We start from the raw sequence: 13,575 nt of genomic DNA, 5'->3' as shown, positions 1-13,575 counted from the left end.
TCTGAATGGTGCTCAGGCAGCGGGCACAGCGTCTGCTCACGGACACAGCACTGTCTTCAGAGATGAGTGGGACACCGTGGCCTCCTCGGGTGGCACGCCCGGTCGGGCGGGGGCTCTCAGGCGGGGAGCAGCGTTCGCAGATGTGCGGGGGGAGGAAGGCCGGGGGCTGGGTGGGTGATCAGCTGGGGACAGGGTGGGGGGGCTCTGGGGCTGGAGTTCTGGCCGCCCAGACAGCCAGAAGAGCTTTTCTTTGTTGGTCTCCGGGCAGATAGAGAGAGCACCCACCTTGTTGCGGGGTGCGAGTCCTGTGACGTCCGCACGCCGGCCTCGTGAATTCACTCTGGGGCCAGCGTGACTCACGGCCTTGAATCAGCCATTGTTGAGTCTGAGGGAGGCGAGTGGGGAAATCAATGGAAGAAGGTGTTGGGGAGAGAACGTCCTGTTCTGAGCTCGGTGAGAAGAGTCCTGGCGGGGACGGTGATACAGGAGACGCCCTTGAGAATTCTCAGACTGTCAGGCTGAGCGGAGGGAGGGAGTCGCTGTTAGCCCACAAGGGGAGGAGCGACAACCCACTCGCTCGCAGTCATGAGTAAACTCTCTCTGTGACGAGCACCGTTCTAGGCGCTGCAGACGCCCTGGAGGTCGAGACATCATCCTTCCCCCTGCGCTTCGTGGGGACACAGACAGTGAAGATGGGCGCTGTCGCGTTACTGTCCCTGAAACTCCTGGAAGCCAGTACTCAGTCCACATAGGTGTGTTGAGATCGTTGGAAAAATCCTGTCTTAGTCCATTTGGGCTGTTATAATAAGATACTGCAGACTGGGCGCCTTATGAACAACAAACGTATCTTTCTTAGAGTTCTGGAAGCTGAGAACTCCAGGATCATGGCGCCAACAGATCTGATGTTTAGTGAGAGCTTCCTGGTTCCCAGACGGCACCTTCTCCCTGGCTCTTCGCTTGGTAGAAGGGGCTGGGTGCTCTGTGGGGGTCTCTTTTATTACGGCAAAAGTCCCATGTATCAGAGCTCCATCCTCATGACCTAATCACCTCCCAGAGGCTCCTAATGACATCTTCTAATAACATTGCCTCTGGTGGTAAGGTCTCAACATATGAATTTGGGGTGGACACAACCACCCAAACCATGCGTGTGTTAGTAGCTCAGTCATGTCTGACTCTTTGCGACCCTATGGACTGTGGCCTGCCAGGCTCCTCTGTCTATGGAATTCTCCAGGCAAGAATACTGGGGTGGGTAGCCATTCCCTTCTCCAAAAATCTTCGTGACCCAGGGATCGAACCTGGGTCTCCACAGCAAATTCTAAGATGAATAATCCATGGTCCCTGCCCACGAGGTCCAGCTGTCTCGTGGAGGAGCCAGCGGGGCAATAGAGAAGCACCCCAAAGCAACTGGACAGTGAGGGAAAGAAGGTTCACCTTGGAGCTGAATTATGGTCTCGAGACCTCCTGCGTCAGAGCTGAGGAGGCAAAGTCACCTTAAGAGACAGTCGTCAGTCAGCAGGACTGTAATTGAATTTAATGCATAACTTCTATATAGAAGGATTCCGTTGAGCAGAAGGAAAGTCACCCGAGAGGCCCTCCCCCACCCGCCCCGGCACTGCCTGGCAATTCAGTGACGCCCTGGCTTGGTCCCCAGCGCAGGGACTTCTTGTGGCTCAGAGGCACTTCCCGGGCTGCCTGTGGGGGGCAGGTGGCATTATTTGTGCACAGCTCATCCTTCCTTTTCTGCCCTTCACTGTGGCTTCCCTGAGAGGGAATCTACTCCCCACTGGTTGTCTTTGACCTTGGCCTGCTTCAACCAATGGAATGCTAGTGCATGATGTGAGCGGGGCTTTCAACAGCCTCACACAGCTTGCCTGCCTCCTGTCATTTGCCAGAAGAGTTCCCCCCTGTAACCCTTTTAGTCTGGTTTCAGAATAAGATAACACATGGAGATGACCTGAACCCTGCCTGCAGCCTGAAGAAATAAAGCCTCTGGAGTCTACCTGAAAACATGTGAATGGAAAATGAACGGTTTTGTTTTTAGGTCACTGAGCTGTTAGGCTTGTTACCCAGCATCACGGTTCTGGAAACCTGACTCATACACAGAACCTGATGTGGGTAAAGGCTTTAATTGCAGAACGGTTTAACTGCTCACTTCTGCTCTGGCTCCTGGTTCTCTAAGCCACCTTCTGCTTATAGTTTAGCTCCCTATACAGTGTGCTGATCAGAGAGAAGGAGCTGGTTGGGCCTGTGTTAATATTATTAGTTTGATTTCTCCTCATAAATGATCATGCTGTGAGTCTTGTGAGTGGTTAAGAGAGACAGGCCAGAGGCTGATCCCCTCTGAAACTCCAGAAAGTTCCTCTGGAGGGCTGCAGTGTGCAGCTGAGCAGTGCACCCCAGCAAAAGCCCTGAGGCTATGTCCAAGCAGCCTCTTTGTGGTTTGATGGCTGACCAACCTGCCTTAAGCCACACGGCTCAGCCAGAAGACACTCATCAAAGCCAAGTTCACAAATCACTGTAACACCAGGTGGCATCACCAGGATGAGATAGTCATGCCTGGTTACAGTAGTGGCTCTCAGTTCAGAGAGATGATGTGCTATGACATCTCATCGTTTCCAGTGGCAAGGTTCTAGTGAGGGGAGTTGGAGGGTAGGGTGTAATCATGGTAATATTAGTAATGTGACAATTAGTGAATAGACTTATCACTTTAATGAATCCTGTTTTAATAGAAATCATTCAACTGCGTGGAAAACATGCTAATTTGGGGTTTTCTTGTGTGTGGACTTTTTATTCAGAAAGTCTGGCCAATTGGACCATGTCTCTAGATTAAGCACCATTATTTATCTGCTGGAAGTGTTCCAAATTTCAGGTACGAAACCTAGAAGGAAAGAAATAGCTTCTGTGTGTAAACTTTGTCAAACCCAACCTATAGTGTGGCAGGTGTTAGTTAATCTTAATCTCTAAGGCTTTATGGGAGAAGGAAATGGCAACCCACTCCAGTGTTCTTGCCTGGAGAATCCCAGGGATGGCGGAGCCTTGTGGGCTGCCGTCTATGGGGTCGCACAGAGTCAGACATGACTGAAGCGACTTAGCAGCAGCAGCAGCTAACACCTTATGAGGATTCTTTTGTCAGATCAATGTGCTGAGGGACATCAGGTAACCTGGGAGCAGTTGGCACATTTTGAGGGGTGGGAAGGAGAAGACCAGCAAAGCCATGTTTATAGTTTTGCCTTTATCTTTTTGATATCCAAAGAGATCATTATGTGTAACTCATGTGGCCCCAAAGGACTGACAGAGCATCTTCCTGTAAGAGGGGGCTGCCATGAACACACGGGTCAAGAAATGCTGGTGACCCAGACTTGTCATTCTGCTCTTTACTCTTTAGCAAAAGGAGGAAGCAGGCAGGGGAGAGTGCATGGAGCTAGAGATCAAGTGTTTCATTTCTTTTTGTTTTCAAATTTAAGCTATTTTAGGGTCATCATCCAGCCTTTTTTGGAGTCTTCCCATAAAGTAGAGATGGATGAGCAACTGTGGTTTCTAGAGAGGGGAGAGGAAGCAGGAAGCTCCATCACTGGGTCACTGTCCCTGTCTCCCCACCCACGGAAGGACCTCGTGGCTCAGGTTCTCTGAGTTCTGTCAGAGAACTGTGCCCTAAGTTCTCTCTTCACCAGTCACTTTGTTTGGTCACTATGTTGTGTCCAGCCCTGTGACCCCATGGACTGCAGAACGCTAGGCTCCTTTGTCCTCCACTATCTCTCAGAGCTTGCTCAAATTCGTGTCCATTGAGTTGGTGATGCTACCTAACCATCTCATTCTCTGTCACCCTCTTCTCCTTCTACCTTCAATGTTTCCCAGCATCAGGGTCTTTTTCAAGGAGTTGGCTCTTCCCATCAGGTGGTCCAAGTATTGTAGCTTCAGCTTCAGCATCAGTCCTTCCAATGAATATTTAGGATTGACGTCCTTTAGGATTGACTGGTTTGATCTTGCAATTCAAGGGACTCTCAAGAGTCTTCTCCAACACCACAGTTCCAAAGCATCAATTCTTCGACACTCGGTCTTCTTTACAGTCCAACTCTCACATCCATACATGACTACTGGAAAAACCATAGCTTTGACTATAACGGACCTTTGTTGGCAAAGTGATATCTCTGCTTTTTAATACACTGTCTAGGTTTGTCATAGCCTTCCTTCCAAGGAGCAAGTGTCTTTTAATTTCATGGCTCCAGAAACCATCCGCAGTGGTTTTGGAGACCAAGAAAATAAAAATCGGTCACTACTTCTTTTTTCAGCCCTTGCTTGGCAAGTGCTTATTGTCCACCCTGTGTGCTCAGCATTGTACTAAGTGTCACAATCCTGTGAAAACAGTTTAGTGGATTTTTGCAAGGTTTCTGCGTTTGTCTGCTAGGGCTGCCATAAAGTATCACAGACTGGGTAGCTTAAGCAACAGATATTTGTTTTCTCATAGTTCTAGGAGCTAGAATTCCAAGATCAAGGTGCCAGCAGGTTGGTTTCTGGTGAAGCCTCTCCTGCTGGCTTGGAGAAGGCTACCTTCCCTTTGCCCTCACAGAGATCTCTGATGTCTCTTCCTCTTCTTATAAGGACATAGGTCCCGTCAGATTAGGGTCCTATCCTTATGATCACTTATAATCTTATTACCTCTGCAAAGGCTGTATCTCCAAATACAGTCATATTGGGAATTAGTGCTTCAACATACAAATTTTGGAGGACACAATTCAGTCCATAACAGTCTCCTTCTGAAATCTTAAGATTTTTTTAAAAAAGAATTTGAATCACAAATAATTTTAGTCCAAGTGAGACTTTCCTTTGGCTAACACATCTACCCTCACCTAAAGTCTGTGGGGCAACTGGGAAAACTAAATTAAAGACCATATATTTCCAAATACACAAGGTGCAGATCAGTGAGGCGGGTCCACACACTACTCATATCTCCAGGGCCCCTCACAGGCTTGCGGGCTAGGGCGTCATTCCAACAGCCCTGTCAGAGACCACTTACACTCCTGGCACCCCAAAGCAGGTGTGCCCCCCAGATGGGATGAACAAATGAGTGAACACGTGAGTGAGTGAGTGATGATGGCCTCCACCGAAAATAGTGAACGCCAAATACACAGGAGTTTTTAAAATTTTATTCATATTTACTTATTTATGGCTGCAACTGGGTCTTCATTCCTTTCTCAAGTTGAGGAAGCAGGCTTCTCATTGCAGTGACTTCTCTCATTGCAGAGCATGGGCTGTAGGGCATCTGGGCTCAGTAGTTGGTTTCTGGGCTCTAGACCACAGGCTTGATAGTTGTGGCCCACAGGCTTAGTTGCTCTGTGGCATGTGGAATCTTCCCAGACCAAGGATCGAACCCGTGGTTCCCTGCATTGGCAGGTGGAATTTTATCCATTGCACCACCAGGGAAATCCCCCCAATACACAGGCTTTTAATAATAATAATAAAAGACTTACTGTCTACCTTTTGTCTGTCATTCCCACAATTTGGGGTTTGAATCTGCACATCTCATTTTTTCAGCTCTGGGTTTATTTTACTTCATGTGCTTCAGGAAGGGCAGAGCTCTCTCTACGACTCTGTGAAGCGAGCCTCAGGTAAACTGCAGAGGTGTGAAGAGCACCTGTCTAAGAAGATCTATAAGGCATCTCCTGTAGGTCTTTAATCCAGTTCCTTCTGGGTGTGTGGCATTGGCAGTTCATAAAGGTTCAATTGGACGCCGACAAGTGGGAATGGAGTTCCTCTTCATGCGGCTGGTGAGATGGTGAGCTTCTTTTCTCTTTTTTTCTTCTTTTGCTTTGCAGTGTTCACATGCTTATTTTGAGCTCTAAGATGGCTGGGACTCTAAAGGATCAGACTAATGCTATTCAATAATCAAGGAGAAGGCTGTTTATAAAAACCTGTTTAAGGATTCTGCTGGCTTAACTTTAAGCTACGTACCAACTGCACTATGTAAGAAGAATGTGCAGCCTAGGTCTAGTTCCCAACGACTTATGTTAATGACAAAACATTGCATAAGTTTTTGAGCTATTTGCGATAAATTAAGCAAATTAAGTCTGCCCTGCAAAACTTGAATTGGAATGAAGCTATTAGAGTAGGATTCCTACTCTAGCAAAACTGTATAATTAAATGTAGAAGACATAATAAATATTTGATAAACCCAATGCTACTTACATCCACTGAGTGCCTACTATGTATGTATAAGGTATAATGTTCAGTGCTACAAGGTTTACGAGAAAAGAAAAAAAAAACACTTTATCAAGGACCTTTGGCTTCTCAAGTATGTTATGTCACAATAATGTAACAGTACACAGGTTTTTTTTAATCCGCTTATACATTGTCTCTGTAGGACTCAGTTTCCCCTATATACAATTGCACCTCAACGAAGCTCTGTGGAAATGAACAAGTAAAACAAAGTTCTGACCTTAAGACTAGCTTGGAAAATGTTGGCAGAGCTTAAATAATGCTGTTAAAAACGTTAATTTAAACATGGTATTCTAGCTGAGAGCCAAAACAAAGGAACGGAATTCACTCACGGGCTCCTCTGCCAGGGGTATACGTGCACACTGTCTTTGGCTGATCTAATTCTCTCTTCGGCTTGAAATGTTTTCCCAAAGCTCACATGGAGAAATCCACCAAGAGAGAACGGTGTTCTCTCACCTACTGAACTCAATCTGGACTCGAGAGCAGATGAATAACACTAGCTCCTCTCAAAAAGGCCATTATTACCGCTAGGATTCTTTTTTCCTCCCCTCTCTCTTCCTGCACACGCCAAAGGGCTCTATACAAAGTCTCCATAATTTGCTCCTTTGTGTTTCTCATTAGGGCCCGAGAGGAACCCTACTGAGCTCCCCTGACATTATCTCCGTCCACCTGAGGCCTGTGTGTTTTGAAATGTCATCTTGCTTGAGAGATAACACCAGCTCTGATTGTGTCAGTCACAGAGCTGGGCATGGAATAAGTAAGTGAAGACAGACTCTAAGATAAAGTCAAGGTCGTTCATGCATGTTAAAGAAATGGGGCCCTTACTATGTTCCAGGAAGTATGGGGCCAAACTGGTGTTACCAGCGCAAACTTGGGGTGACCTCAGTGTTTGCCCCTGGTAAGAAGTGGGTTTGAGCCCCTCCGCCATGAAGAGGAGGAATCAGGGGAAACGAAACCTCGTAACTATGACAACCACAGAGAGCAAAAGCCAGAGGTGAGCTGGATCTGTCAAGGCCGACGGTACACAGGTGAGGCTGGTCCGCACCCACTGGGGCAGTTCCCACAGCCTCATGTGGTTTGAAGACTGCAGGTGGCTCCCACATGCCCCGGTGCAGGGGTCCCAGCAACAGCAGGGGCTGCCAGACAGTGTCTCTGTTTGTTGCTGAGGTCTGCCTCCTGCAGCAGGCCTGCCACCCATCACCCACCTCCTGTGAACGAGAGCAGGGCACCACACACCTCTCCAGCTTCCCAGCCAGGACACGCCGCTGCGCGGTTCTCCTTGGTGCTGCAGAGCGGGCAGCACCGGACAAGGCCGGCTGGGCGCCTCAGATCCCAGGACACTAAGAACGTGGAGGGCCAGCAACTGCTCCTGCTCCCTCATTTACAGCCCCCCTCACTTGGGGGGTCTCCCATGTCCTTGGCTCAGGGACTCCAGAGGGAAATATACACGATCGATCTGGTGAGTCTCAGAGATAATTTAATCCCACATTTGCATTTGTAATCTCAAAAGTATAGGCACCAGGCAAGTACATAAATGTGTAATTCCGACTTGTTTAAGACCATAAGGTGTCATGGAGCATGGTTTGAACTGGCTACCTCTTAAAGGAATTCACCCCCTCACTCTGAAAAACCAAATCAAAGCAAAATGAAATGGGTAGCCTAAACAAAACACATCTGTGGGCACCAAATGTCCCTCATGACACCAATATGCTATTCCTGATCTGGTCTACACCCTTATTTGATGGATGGAGAGACTGAGTCCCAACGGGAAATGTTACCTGTTCCTAGGGCAGGACTAGAGGCCTGGTTACCTAAATTTCCATCCATGGTTGGCAACCCCACACAGCCTAACTCATTATCTGTTGGGCGTAGGCGGTGGATATTGTGAGATTTCTGAGTACCAAATCTTCAGAGTGTTGACACCAAGCCCCACCTTATCGGGACTGTCTGAGAAAGCCTGAGCTTTCTTCCCTGGGAAGGGCTCACGTACAGGCAAGGCAGGACGACCTCTGTGGCTCCGTGTCTCCATCTGTAACCTGGAGATGAAGCCTCCCAATCTGTCTATGTTATGAGAGGTTTCTTAAAGGGGCAGGGGACTAGAGACAAGGCCAGTGTGCAGATGAAATGAGTCGATATGGAAAACCCTGGGAACAGTGCCTGATGCAAAGTATTTACTCCCTGTAAGTTATCACTGTAGCATTGCCGTGTCAATATTACTGTTTGACACGGTCTAAGACACGGTTGGTAAAATGAAAATGTTACCCAGAAGCCAAACTAATGGCGAACGCCTCAAAGCAAACTTCTTATGTGATCCACATGGCATACCAAGGAAAATCACAAGGACAGAAATTACACAGCGCAGCCAGGAAAATAGAATAATGAAAGCCAAGCAGTAATGCTATCCAGGGTAAACCTATTCACCAGCCAGGAAGATAAGAATTGAGCAAATTTGTTCTCGAGAAAGATACAGCAGAGAGCTTTCTCTGAAAAAGAAAAATTGAACATTCTGCATTCTGAGACCTCTTAGGAAAGAAAATTTCCTTTAGTAAATACTTCATATTCAAAATGATCATGAGCCACAAAAGGCATTTTTCCTCAAGCGAACTGAGGGGCATTTTTCCTCAAGTGAACTGACAAAGTTTCTTATAAATTAAAAAGTTTTGGGACTTCCCTGGTGGTCCAGTGGCTAAGATTGTGCTCCCAATGCAGGGGGCCTGGGTTGAATCCTCAGTCAAGGAACTAGATCCCACCCATCACAACTGAAAAAAAAAAAAAAAAGGATTCCACATGCCACAATAAAGATCCAGAACATGGCAACAAAATCCTGCGTGCTGCCACCAAGACACAGCAGTCAAATAAAAAACAAACAAACCAACCTTTTCCCCCTACAGTGGAATGAATTCACTGTAAGCTACTAATATGAATACACTTTTTCAGCTATCTGAAGCCTCTGGTCTGGGGCTGGGTTTCTGCCGCAGGAAGTCTACGGGCAGCTGAACTTCTGGGCCTTTTGGGCTGTCCTCCCACACCTGCCATAGCACTCGGGCATTCCTACCTCACTGAACGCGCACTCCTGCTCTCCTCTGAGCTCCCAAGACGTGTCCCGATAGTGTGCTGGCCCCTTCACCAGGGGTCCTTGCCGGGGTGTTGAGTGCAGAACATCTGTAGACGTGTTTTCACATCAGCAAGCTCTCCCTCGTCCAGTCTGATGCCCCCTCCCCTGTCAGCTCCCCCTCGCCCCCGATCTAGTCCCATAGCCCTTTCCTCTTGGGGAACAATCCCCTTCATCCCTTAGCAGGCCCTGTGCTTCCCCAGATGGGTTGTGTTAGGACTTGACCCCTGAGGTTGGCCTGGTGCCCAGAGGGGAGGAGAGGGCACATCCTGGGGAGTGGGCACACACTGCCTTGAGAGGCTGAGCCTTCTGTGTGGTCTCTCAGCTAGCCTCTAAGCAAAGCCATGGGCCACAGCTGCAGGGTGCGGGGTTTCCAGGGGTCTGGGGCTTCAGGGCTTTCAAGTACATCTGCCCAGATGACCCCGTCTCAGTCCTCAGGGTCCCACGCCTTCTGACTCAGAGCTTGCGCTGACACAGCAGACTTGCTGGGGCTGAGAATCCGCTGTGCCCTGGAGGACTGGGGCTACTGCCACGTGAAGTCCTGGGCCTGGCTTCTCCTGCCTTCTGGATGCAGGAGATAAGAGTCTCTTTATATACTGTTTTGAAGGCACTCTGAATTCCACAGTTGGCTTTGTATGGTTTTTCTCTGAGGCATCAATGGCACTCATTAGAAAGCATCTCATTTCGTTGGGCTCATTCGTTTCATTATGTTATCTCATGCCCTTGACCTCTCAAAAGCTGAGCTATTCATTGGCCCTGCCAGGACACCCTACCCCACCCAGCCCCCTTCACCAGCCACAAGCCTTCACAGCTGTGGGGCCACAGCTCACCAGGGCTGACAGAGCGCCACCACCTGTGAACCGCCTCAGGCCCGCCACCTGGTGGGGGATGCAGGTCTTCCCTGGACCACCCCCGATCCCAGCTCTTTCCTGGGAAACAGGCTCTGAGATGCTGAGTGGAGCAGGCAGGAAGTTTCCTGGGGAGCCTGGGGGTGGGGAAGGAAGGATGAGGACCCTGAACTGGGACATGGCTGCACCACAGACGCTCTGGGGCTGGGACGCGCTTCAGAGTCGTCCCGAGGGCACAGGGCCTGAGCCTTGATGCCCTCAATCGGTCGTCTGACGTGGCTGCCCCGGAGGAGCAGCGTGGCTCTGGGGGGAGGCGACTCTTCCCAGACAGGGACTGGGCTGAGGGCTACTGTCAGCCACCTCCCCAGGCAGCTGAGTGACCGGTGGGCCCTTGGGGCCCCCTAGGGGCACACACATGTGGCGCGGCCTCCGTTTGTTGGTGCAGCCAGCCCCTCATCACCTCCCTCAACCCCAGGCTCCTCCTCGTTTTCCAGCCAGTGACCTTTCCAAAAGGGGAGTCTGATCCCATCCTGCCTAAAACCCTTTCACGGCTTCCCAGGGCCCTCAGAATAGTCCTGTCGCCTTATCATGGCTCATAAGGCTTTGCATGATCTGACTTCTGCTTATCTTTGCAGCCTCATTTTTGGACATGTCCTTTGAATGTTCAGCTTCTGACCTTAGGAAGGCCTTTTGGCTTCCTAAGGCTGTACCAATCCTGTGCATTAACGCGCGCGTGTGTAATGCCCCTTCTGCCCTTACCTCCTTCGTCCTCATAACCACTCGCTCAAGCACATTTGACCTGCTAACACTTCCTCTCCTTCACTCTCTACTTCGTGTATTCTCTAGAACAAGGGTCTCCAACCCCTGGGGCCATGGACCAGTACTGGTCTTAGGCCTGTTAGGAACGCGGCCACACAGCAGGAGGTGAGCGGCAGGTGAGTGAGCAGCGAAGCATTGTCTGTATTTACAGCCAGTCCCCATCGCTCAGATTACCACCTGAGCTCCGCCTCCGGTCAGATCAGTGGCGGCATTAGATTCTCAGAGGATCTTGAACCCTACTGTGAACTGCGCGTCACGCGAGCGGTTTCCAAGGGAAAACTTGTATGCTCCTTCTGAGAGTCATCCCCCTGCCTCACCTGTGGAAAAGCTGTCTTCCACGAAACTGGTTCCTGGCACCAACAGGGTTGAGGACCGCTGTTTTAGAAGTCTTTGCGATGCCCCAGTGTAAGTTGGGAGCTCCTCTTCGCTGCCTCTCATCCTCTCGCGTGTGTCCACCAGCCACACGATGCACAGCCTCCCTGGGAGACAATGACATTCACTGTCTTAGCCATCGCTGTATTTCCAGCTCCTCACGGGTGCCCTGCTCATAGTCTCCTAAATGAACGAGTGAATACATGCGGGTGGGCAGTGGAGCACTGAGCAGAAGGGAAAGATAGATGGACGCTATGGCAGGCAATTACACCTTTGGTCAAACAGAGAGCGTGGGACTTGTTCTCAGTGCAGATTCTGAGCACATAGGACAGCGGTGTCTACCGAGCTCGTGAGGAAGACGAACTCACCTGGCAGAAATGGGATTCAACACTGACCTTTACAGAAGTGCTCGGCGCTGCTCTGGCTGTGGGAACTGTGGGCGAAAGGCCAGGGAACTGGAGGGCATCTCAAAGAAGCCAACCAAACAGGCGAGGAGTTGAAGTGATTTCTGCAGAAAGAGAGACTGAACAAGTTAGGGACCTGGCTTGGAAGGTGGAGGCCCAGGGCACAGGGTGGAAGTCTCTGAAGTAATGTAGGACACGTGTGCACAGACTGAGGTGTGGGGCAGGGGGCACTGGAATCACAGGTGTCTGAGGCCTTGAGGACAGGGATGTGAGGATGCATAAACACTTTGTACGGCAGGAAGAAGACGTGTGTGCAGAGGCAAAAACGAGCACATCCATCACTTTGAGAAGACCTGGGGAGTCTCATCTCTGCCTTGCCCCTTCTACAAAGTCAGGGGAGCACTATATAGAGGGGTCACTCCTCTCTGGAGTTGCTTCTTTCAAGAGCCCCACACAGCCTTGGAAGCAACCAGAGAAACATCTGGTTGGCATTTGCTAACAGGTCTTTCAGCTACTGAAACGACATAAATAATTTGGCAGAATACTTTGGCTTTTAGTAGAAAACAAATTCAAAGTGGGGTCTTCAAGAATACTGAACCCCTTTTGAATGTGACATAACCTCCCAGGACAGTCATCTATTATTTTGAAGAAAAAAAATTCCAGTCCTCTATGCTCCAGTTTCCTTCTCTGTAAAACTGGATTGTTTTAAGGATTAAATAACTTAACATATGTGAAGTGCTTAGAGCCATATACTTGGCACACAGTAAGTGCTTAATAAATATTTATATATGCAATTATTCTTATTACTTTAGAAGCAGCAGCATGGCATCATGGAAAAGATATGTCATCTCTAGAGATGTGGCTTCAAATGCGGGCTCCACAACTTACTAATTATGAGATCATTCACCCATTTATCTCTTTGGCTTCCTCAACACTAAGAAAGTACTCTATGCAGCGTTGTTATTGGTATCAAATAGCAAAACATCTAAGAAAATCCTGCATGTGTTTTAAAGTGCTGTCTGTGAGTTAGAGGGACTTCCCAGGTGACGCAGTGGTAAGGAATCTGTCTGCCAGTGCGGGAGACTGAAGTTTGATCCCTGGGTGGGGGAAGATCCCCTGGAGAAGGAAATGGCAACCCATCCAGTATTCTCGCCTGGAGAATCCCATGGACAGAGCAGCCTGGCGGGCTACATACAGTCTATGGAGTCACAAAGAGCTGAGCACTCATAAGCATGATTGAGTTAGAAGAGGTGTGCATGCGTGTGTGTGTTCCTTTCAGCAGTTTTTGTTGAGTGTCTGTGTCTTTTAAGATGATCATTTGAGACCGGGGGTGATGCTTGGTGGATGCTTTCTGAGGAGAGGATAGATAAGTAGGCAGAGTGGCGATGCCATACCCACGTGGACAAGCCCATGCACAGACCCCCGGAGGCAGCCTTCCTGTCTCCCTCTATGGAGTAAGGATGGTGGTAAAATGGTAAAAAAGCAGGAATGTCACCTCTCTCGTCTGTCACCATTCCCAGTCTCTCAGACCCTGACTCCATGAGGATAATAGCTATGCCCTGCCGCAGCCGTCTCAGAATGTGCCTCTGGCTTGGCGGAGGTGGAATCCTCTTCTGACACCAGGGATGCTAAGCCAGTAGAAAACCACCTGCTTCCACATGCTCACTCTTATCTGGGGTGTTTTTCTTATCTCTTGACAACGGACGTTGTATCAGAATTGCTTCCCCGACATTAACCAGGTATTTGGTTCACGATACTTCCGGTGTTGCAGTGCAGTGAAGGACAAGCCCCAGAGCCATGAATTCCC

General features: G+C 49.2%; 1 long non-coding RNA gene across 1 annotated transcript; it reads left to right on the top strand.

Annotated features, from left to right (window-relative positions):
• The first annotated feature begins 666 nt into the window (after window positions 1–666).
• Window positions 667–8,135, top strand: LOC133238739 (uncharacterized). The gene is made up of 3 exons (XR_009733610.1): window positions 667–752; window positions 5,564–5,773; window positions 6,835–8,135. It is a non-coding gene; the product is annotated as an uncharacterized LOC133238739 (long non-coding RNA).
• Window positions 8,136–13,575: the final 5,440 nt, after the last annotated feature.

The sequence above is a fragment of the Bos javanicus genome, chromosome 25 (genome assembly GCF_032452875.1).
Source record: "Bos javanicus breed banteng chromosome 25, ARS-OSU_banteng_1.0, whole genome shotgun sequence".
NCBI classification, from domain to species: Eukaryota; Metazoa; Chordata; class Mammalia; order Artiodactyla; family Bovidae; genus Bos; species Bos javanicus.
This window is presented reverse-complemented; position numbering and strand designations above follow the sequence as displayed.